Here is a 9,549-nt window from a genome sequence, read left to right on the forward strand (position 1 = left end):
CGACTTTGCAGGCCAGCCTTATCCTGCTCTGTCTGGAAGCGTGCATAGCACCTTGTGGTACTATGAAAGCCAGTCCTCAGGGAAGATGCTTTCAGGGCAGATCCAGCTGGTTTTCTCCAAACCCTATGTGTGAATGCATGATTCTTCAGCAATAGGGACTCACCTTCAACTTCTGGGGGGCAACCAATAGCAACAGCAGTGGCCTCTATTGTTTGGAGACTATCCTAGACACCCTTGGTCAATAACTCAAATGGAAGTTTCTCATCGTCTGGTATGGGATTATTGTTAGGTATATGACTCTTGGGGGGAATATTATTACCCCAAATGGCATAACTTCATTTAAACTATATATGTATGTATATACTCAAACATTTATATGTATTATGTATAATTTTAGGTAAATATAAAATAATATGAATTCTATGGCTTTTTTAAAAAAATCTTTAGAATTACTCAAACCATCTCTCTCCCTCTGTATTGATCTTCCCCCTCAATTAAATCCACCCCCTTTCTCATTTCTCCCTTCACATGAAAGGGATTGTAGAGAGAAGAAGTAGACTGGGAAATGATGTAATTATATTTTAATTTAAAAATTGCAAATAAAATGATAAATAATATTACAATTAAATGAGTTATATAGAATTTCCCTGAATTGATTTTTAGGTTCAATGCCATCCCAGTGACAATTCTATAGATACGCATATGCCATGTGTATGTGTCTATGTATATGGAAGTTGAACAAGTTGCAGAACAATTGACTCTTATTATTTGTTTTAAAAAATGTCAGTGTGGCTTCCTGTTCACCATGAGGTGAAGGATCTCTCCTGTAACACTCTCATGCCAACACGGTCTGCTCAAGGCCATGGGGCCAAGCGATCATGGGCTAAACTCTGAACTAGGGACAACCTGACAGGGTGAAACACCATGTACACAGCTTTATCCAGCACATAAAACTGCCAAAAAAAATGTGTGACCTCAATCTGATCCAGCCTCTAGTTTAACATCTTGTTTCTGGGCAATTCAATGGCGGACGAACAGATTGAAGAGCATCTTGAGAAATAATTAGGCAAGTTTAGAGGCCAGGACATCTCACCTGGTTTCTTGACAAGGGCAATGTTAGGGGAAAAAAGGTGCAAAGATGATTTCGGATTAAAGGAAATACAAACAGCAATCGGTATTCATATGTATATACCATTTAAAAGTATGTACATTCTTCCTGTGGGAATTTTCAAAAATACAGAAGGCACAGAAGAAAATTAATGATTATATATAATCATATTTACATATGTTATCTGTTAAAGTGTTCTTCGGAGGCTCTTCGAGTGTATTTCCCAATCCCTGGTCAATATTAGGAAAGATCCTGTCAATTACCCAATGTGGAATCAGTCTCATGAGAGCCAACAGCCTCATCCAGCTCAGGGAGGACTCGTCAGCCTCTTCACGGTGTAGACTGGATTGTCATTTGCTCTGGCTTTCCTTTCAATATTTCTCTGAGTATAAACGGTGTTTGTGTTCCTTATTTTATAAAACTATAAAATAAAAAGTCAAGGATTTTTATTCTGTGTATGTGCTATCTAAACACTTGAATAAACTAGACTCTTTATGTATATATGTGTATATATATGTGTGTGTGTATACACACACACACACACACACACACACACACACACACACACACACACACACAATGCTACAGAAAAGAATGAACCATACTATCAGGTCCAAAAGAAACTCAGGACAAATGACTGAGTGAACATTAGCATACCAAAGTGTATGCTGGCCTATAGGCTCCCTCAGCACCTGTGTGGCTCCTCTCAGCTCTTCTCACCCCACCTCCTTCCCTAAACCTCTCCAGCCCAGGGGCTCCCTCCCGCCAGCTCCTGTATTTTGGCCACTTAGTCCATGCACTCTCTTTTGCTCCATTGGTTTCCTCGGCTCCTCTGCCCGCCTGCACCCCCATCCCCTCAAGCCCCCACCCCTGCTCCTTTGCTCTCTTGGTTCTCCTTCCCCCATCTTGCCTCTCTCTCGGTCCTCTCTCTGTCTCCCTTGCTCCCTCTCTCTCTCTTCCTCTCTCACACCCCCCACCCCCATGGCCCAATTCAGCCTGCTGGTCCTGTTTATTCTATTATTTTCTCTCCCTGCTCTGGACTCTTCTAGATGCCTCTGGCTATATACTCCCTCATATCTACCATAAGATCCTCCACCTCATACCTTGGAGTGGCCATGTCCTCATTTCATTCACATGCTAAGCAAACTAATAGTTAGAAAACAAGAAACAGCTGGGCAGTGGTGGCGCACGCCTTTAATCCCAGCACTCGGGAGGCAAAGCCAGGCGGATCTCTGTGAGTTTGAGGCCAGCCTGGTCCACAGAGTGAGATCCAGGAAAGGTGCAAAGCTACACAGAGAAACCCTGTCTCGAAAAACTAAAAAAAAAAAAAAAAGAAGAAGAAGAAGAAGAAGAAGAAGAAGAAGAAGAAGAAGAAGAAGAAGAAGAAGAAGAAGAAAACAAGAAACCGCAAAACCATTAAAAGGATGGAAATCAGCCACACCTTTCAGTCATAACTGACTATTAATGGTCTCAATTTCCATTGAGCAAAGGACACAAATTGACAGATAGGATTAAAAAACAGGATCCAGGGCTAGAGAGATAACTCAGCAGGTAAGAGTACTGGCTGCTCTTCCAGAGGACCCAGATTCAATTCCCAGCACTTACATGGTGGCTAACAGCAATCAACAACAACAATAATAATAACAATAGGTGAATTAAATACCCTACTCTCACATATGTTGACTTGTGTAACTACTACTGCACACAAAAAGGCAGACCCATACATACATCACCCCAAAAATCTCCCTGTACCCACCACCAATGGGTCTACTCACTACCCACTATCCCAGACCCCAGCAGCCATGAATCCATTTCCATCCATATGGGCTTGTTATTTTGTCTTATCAATGCAATCACCCCTTCTGCCACCTTTTGAGATTAGCTCCCACCCACCCACCAATTCAGCAATATGCCCTTACCTTTAAGAGGTACAACATCACCAAGGGATAAGTTCATTTTAAGTCGTTGAAGCTGAGGGCTATATGTTGAACACTGATTGTATGGAAATGTTTTTGGCTTTAAAACAGGGTCATTGATTGTCTTGGGGGTCTTATTACTGTAATAAAACATCATGACAAAAAGCAACTTGGAGACATTATTTCACCTTACAGTTCTCAAGTCACGGTCCTTCACTGAGGGATGTCAGGGCAGGAACTCAAGGCAGGAACCTGGAGGCAGGAACTGATACAGGGGCCATGGAGGTGTGCTGTTTGTACGTATGCTCTCCACGACTTGATGACTTGATCAGTCTGCTTTCTTATAGCACCCGGGACCTACAGCTCCGGGTGACACCTCCCACAGTGGTCTGGGCCCTCCCACATCGATCATTAACTAAGAAAATGCACTACAGAGTTAATAACCAGCCAGCCTTATGGAAGCATTTTCTCAATTGAGAGACCCTCCTCCCAAATGGTTCTAACTTGTATTAAGTTGACATAAAATGAGCCAGCACACTTGTCTGTTCCCTAGTCGTCAGAGTGACTTTTATAAATGTTGTTGTCTTTGGTATTTAAATCCTCTGAAAAGTATGGTGGGGCTTCCAGCTAACTGTTGAACAGGATTTTCTTGTGTTGAGATGAGAACGGAACAGTACTGAAGAGGCTGTGTTTATGGGGGCTTCTGCTGCAGAAAGGAGAGTTCAGACCTTCCTCCAAACTCTGTGAGCCTCCTGCTGGTGATTCCCTGCTGCTGTGCACTACATGGGAGTAAAGAACACCAAAGGTGTCTGGACCCCCAGAGTGAAGCCAGCTTCAGGACCACATTTGCCACCCATGGGAAGTCATCTGTGCCTCTGAACACTGGTGAGAAAGTGTTCACTACTCCTTGTGGTAGGGAGGCAAAGGTCTCTGATGGGAGAAGCCAGGTCCATAGGGCTTCCTTCTCTCATCATCCATCCCTGCTGGATCCCAGAACTTGGGCCATGATGGGAAGGGACAGTGAACATGTCCGTGGTGATGGGCAAGGTAAACCAGGAGCTCAATAGGTATGCATTGGATTCTGCTACAATACTTAGGACTCATTCTGATTTTTAGGTGGAAAAATATTTTGAATATACAGAAAAGGGGCCACAGGAACTGACATCAATAAACCCACGGACCACTTATCTTGATCAACTCCTGATTTCGTGCTTTACTTTTTAAAAAAATTTTTAATGCTTGTTATTTGAATTTCCTGAGTACTTTATACATAAATACACTGTATTGACATCATTAAAAAAAAACCCAACTTCTCTGTTCTCCCCTCAAATTAAGGTCCCCTTCTATAGCACACACACACACACACACACACACACACACACACACACACACACACCACGAGTGCATTTTGTGTCGACCAGCTAATGCCCCTGAGTATGCGTTTCTGCTCTTCTGTATCTCACATCACAGGCGGGTTCCCCAGGACTGTCTTCTAGTTCTTCTCAGCTACCGTTATTTATTTTGTATACAGCATATATGACTGCAGGCCAGAAGAGGGCACCAGATCTCATTACGGATGGTTGTGAGCCACCATGTGGTTGCTGGGAATTGAACTCAGGACCTCTGGAAGAGCAGTCACTGCTCTTAACCTCTGAGCCATCTCTCAGCCCCTGATTTTATTTTTAATGAATGTTATTTTTACAAATCTTTTTTTTCTTTTTTCTTCCTTTTTTCCGGAGCTGAGGACCGAACCCAGGGTCTTGTGCTTGCTAGGCAAGTGCTCTACCACTGAGCTAAATCCCCAATGCCAACAAACCTCTTTGAACAGCTGTAATTGGAGAGAATTGTGTGCTGGTCAGTTTTTGTGAACGTGACACAAACCTAGATGTATCTGGGAAGGGGGAGGGAGGCTCAGCTGAGGAATTGCCTCCACCAGATTGACCCACCATGGACTGGGCCCTCCCCATCAATTACTAATTAAGAAAATGGTGCATGCCTTTAATCCCAGCACTCGGGAGGCAGAGGCAGGCAGATCTCTGTGAGTTCGAGGCCAGCCTGGTCTACAGAGTGAGATCCAGGAAAGGCGCAAAGCTACACAGAGAAATCCTGTCTCAAAAAAAACAAGAAAGAAAGAAAGAAAGAAAGAAAGAAAGAAAGAAAGAAAGAAAGAAAGAACGGACAAAAGAAAGGACAGAAGAAAGAAAGAAAGGACAAAAGAAAGAAAGAAAGAAAGAAAGAAAGAAAGGACGAAAGAAAGAAGGAAAGAAAGAAAGAAAGAAAGGAAGGAAGGAAGGAAGGAAGAAAGAAAGAAAGAAAGAAAGAAAGAAAGAAAGAAAGAAAGAAAGAAAGAAAGAAAGAAAGAAAGAAAGAAAGAAAGAAAGAAAGAAAGAAAAAGAAAAAGAAATTGTCTACAGGCTTGCCTACAGCCTGATCTTACAGAGACATTTTCTCAGTTGAGGTTCCCTTCTCTCAGATGACTTGAGTTTGTGTCAAGCTGACATAAAAACAGCACACATCCCTTTTCCTGTGGGATACACTTAAAGACCTCCAGTAGATGCCTGCAACCTTTGATGTTACCAAACCCTAAGAATACTGTGTTTTTCCCTATCCACACATAACTATGTTAAAGATTCATTTATAAATTAGGTACAGTAGTAAATTAGCAACGGTAACTAGCCATAGACTTTAGCAATCCCAACATAGGGTTTTAGGTTTTTTGTTTGTTTGTTTGTTTGTTTTCAGTTTTTTGAGACAGGGTTTCTCTGTGTAGCCTGGACTGTTTCAGAACTAGTTCTTTAGCCCAGGCTGGCCTCGAACTCACAGAGATCTGCCTGCCTCTGCCTCCCGAGTGCTGGGATTAAGGGCGTGCGCCACTGCAGACCCATTGCGTTGTTGTTCTTGTTGAACACCTTGTTGCCTAAAGGAAGCCCTTTGTATTTCTCTTTGGAAGCTCTGAGTCTCCAGGCATCACCAGCCCTGTACTTTGGAGACGTTATTAAGTGCAATGAGTCACCTGATGCAGACAGTGTGAGTGCTCAGCCAGCCTGATCACAAAGACGGCTTACAAGAGACTGTGGGGCTGTGTGTGCACAGTATAGATTTGCTAGACAAAGGTGTGAGTCATGGCCACTGTGATGGAGCCAAAAGTGGGAGACGTCATCACACCCCTCAGATTGCTACAAACTGATTCTTTATTTCTGGAATTTTCCATTTACTGTTTTTCTGATAGCAGTTGATCACAAAACAGTACAAATGGTACTCATAATGGGGTTCATAACTGTCTCTGATTTCGGATATCCTCTGAGGATTTTGAAATGTAGCCCAAGGATGGGGGAAGTGACTGCAATGGAGATCATGGATTCTCTTCTATGGTGACACAGGAGAGATGCAAAGCCTAGGCTAGATGCCATGAAGAGATTCATTTAGTTTGTGTTCTTTATCCAGACTCTCCTTTAGGTCCAGAAGTGCAAAGAAACTGATGTTGCAAGCATCTAGGTAGAGTTTGCTTTGGCTCCATTTCCTGACTAATGGGTACTCACTCAGCACCTGATTGTAAACAGAAATATGGTGTCAGTCTCCACCTGACACACAATGCTTTCAGCCCTGTTCCTGGAGAAGCCAGACTTCCTGCTCCAGCTCCAGTGCTCACACGCCTGTGGCTCCGGCCCATCTACTATTTTCCGTCCAGTCTTGTTTCTGGTCTCGGGATGTTTATCATTTTTTCAACTGACTTTATATTAGGGGACTCCTCTCTTAATTCTACCTGTGGTTGTGATGTATCGGGAGCAGGGCAGTGTGTTGAATATGCCTTCTTGCAGGATGTCTTAGAGTGCATTTCTTGCCAGCCACACACCTGGAGAATTTGCATCTACAAAGTCCATGGAACAGTGTACACAGGGTGTGTATGACCAGGATGGATCTGAGCATTTTTGCTGCCAGAGCTGATGGAGAGTCCGCTCCATGTTTGGTTCCCAAGATGAATTCCTGGATTTTCTATCCACTTTCTAAGACTTGTCACTGTCTCTAAGAGTCACAGTCTAGAAAAAAAAATATGGCATCTCTTGGCCAATCCATATCTTTCTTGGGGTAACTGGTAACTTGACTGACAGTTTTCTTAAAACTATGTACAAGGAATGGTGGAAGGACCCACACAAAGCTGGTTCAAGAAGAAAGGGATGTGGGTATAGTCAGAACAAACTACAGGTGGCCATCCTCTGTTGCCAGAGGCAATATGAAGACAATAACAATACCCAGTACTTACCCAGCGCTTTCAAGTTCTTATTGTGTGTCCACTTGGTTTGGGGCCCTTCTACCTTGCATGGCCTCTCAACCTCACCCACCTAGGAGACACACCTTACTTGTATGCTTTCCTGGAGTCACACCCAGGGTCACCGCTGAGCATCACGGCCTCTGGGTGGGGGTACTCAAGGCTGTTATGAGAAGAAAGAGAGGTGGACCAGAGAAACTCTCAGCCTGTGCTGCTCAGGGCCCAGCCATGTTGATCAGTGTGGGTCCAGCTGGGGCTCATTTGCTTGTCTCCTTTTTCGGGGAGTGGAAGAATACAGCCAGCTGTTTCCTTTTGAACAAGCAACTTCCCAATGCGATCAGAGGGATTTCTCAGAATTTAGAGGTAGGAGCGGAACTATGTTACAAATTATCCACCTCCACAGGCCGTTTGCACCTCTCTGTCTAGCTGGAGTGCAAAATGAAAATCCCCTGCAGTTTTTTCCTTCTCAGAATGTCAGACCCAGACAGAGAGGGCTGCAGAGGACAGAGGCAGGGCTTCTGCGCTGATCCTGAACCGTAGGCTGTGTGGACAAACACAAGAAGAGACAGCGGACCAGTCCTCCATCTCCACTGACGGCTTCGCTCGTGACTTGAATCACACAGTCTAGGCTCCTTTAAAAAAAATTGGGGGACAGGTGTGGTGGTGCGTGCCTTTAATCCCAGCACTCAAGAGGCAGAGGCAGGTGGATTTCTATGAGTTTGAGGCCAGTGTAAGGAGTTCTATGAGCTCATGGTCTATGTAGGGAGCTCCGGGATAGCCAGGGCTACATAGTTTAGACAGACAGACAGACAGATAGACAGATAAATCTGTGATGATAAGGATGGAACCCAAGGAAGGCTGAGTTGCACTGCCCCATTTTATAGGTCAGAAAACTGAGGTTTAAGAGGCTGAATAGTTTTTCAGTCATCTAGAGAGGTGGCATTCTGAATCTCTGCCTGGAGCTGCACAGATTGGGTGAGTAAAAATCAAGATAGCAAGCTTCTCTTTTTTTCTGGTTCACCATCCCATCAGAGGACATAGATGCTTCTATATGAGCAACCACTGAAATGTTTCCCAGACACAAGTGTGCCCAAATTGTCTTGTGCCGTAAAGGGATTTCGGGACAACCATGTAGCCTGTTGACATGTGTGTTTTGAACAAGATGGTGGCCATCCATGCTGGGTGGGGCCAGGACTCATCTACGTTTTAGACACACTGTCCAGAGAACAGCAACAATCACTGTGACAAACTGAACTGCATATTGGGAAAGGGTAGTATTTTCCCAAACATGCCATGGTGACAAAGAGCTTTCTCAGGAAAAGCTCTACAGCACAACTTTGTGCCTGTGCCCTAACATGCTCAAACACCTCCACATCAAATGGAGAGAGTCCAAGTGCTTTCAGTCACCCCACTTGTGGTCTCCCTCACTCATCAGCACCCTGCTCACCCAAGCCATCTTCTAATTCCATCTGGGTCACACAGGTCTGAGTTAGAGGCTGACTCGGCCTCTACAGACTTTGGGTGTGTGTGTGAGAAGTTTCATTCTCTGAAACACCCTTTGTAGCATAATTTAGCATATCCAGAAAACTGAATTCTGAATGTTGTCATCTCAAAGAAACAACAAGTACATGTACTGAGTTGACCAATAAGCAATGTGTAAATGTAGTGCAACATTTTTACAGTACCCCAGATAGCTGCATGATTGTTATCTATTAACCAACAGCATCTGGACAGCAAGGCTTGTTAACATGCAAGTCCTTGGGAGCTCCTGAACACATGTGAAGAGCCTGGTATTGCTTCCTCGCTCAAAGAGGTGACAGGTTGAAGTCTGAACTGTAGCCTCTGTTTGCCTGGAATAGAGACCAGGGGGAGGTTGGCTGCCCAAGGAGTAAGCAGTGAGTGTTTGCTTCTGAAGGAGGAGGTGGCAGAACCTGTGGAAAACAAGGAGAACGAAGGAAGAGCTGGGCTTGCTGGATAAGACAGGTGAGAGCCTGGGGTGGGGTGGGATAGTTATTTAAACTTGAGGCAGATATTTCTTACTATTTTGAAACTTTATTCCTAATTGGTATGTGATTACCGACACTCTTGTGAGGCATATGTATTGTTTGTTTTTCTACTCTTTTGTGGGGACATGCCACCCAGCTCCCAAATAAGTCACACATGGCTTATTCTTATTTATAAATGCCCGGCCTTACCTTGGCTTATTTCTTATAAGCTTATTTTAAATCAGCCCATCTATCTTTTGCCTCTGGCCTTTT

Source organism: Peromyscus maniculatus, chromosome 9 (genome assembly GCF_049852395.1).
Source record: "Peromyscus maniculatus bairdii isolate BWxNUB_F1_BW_parent chromosome 9, HU_Pman_BW_mat_3.1, whole genome shotgun sequence".
NCBI classification, from domain to species: domain Eukaryota; kingdom Metazoa; phylum Chordata; class Mammalia; order Rodentia; family Cricetidae; genus Peromyscus; species Peromyscus maniculatus.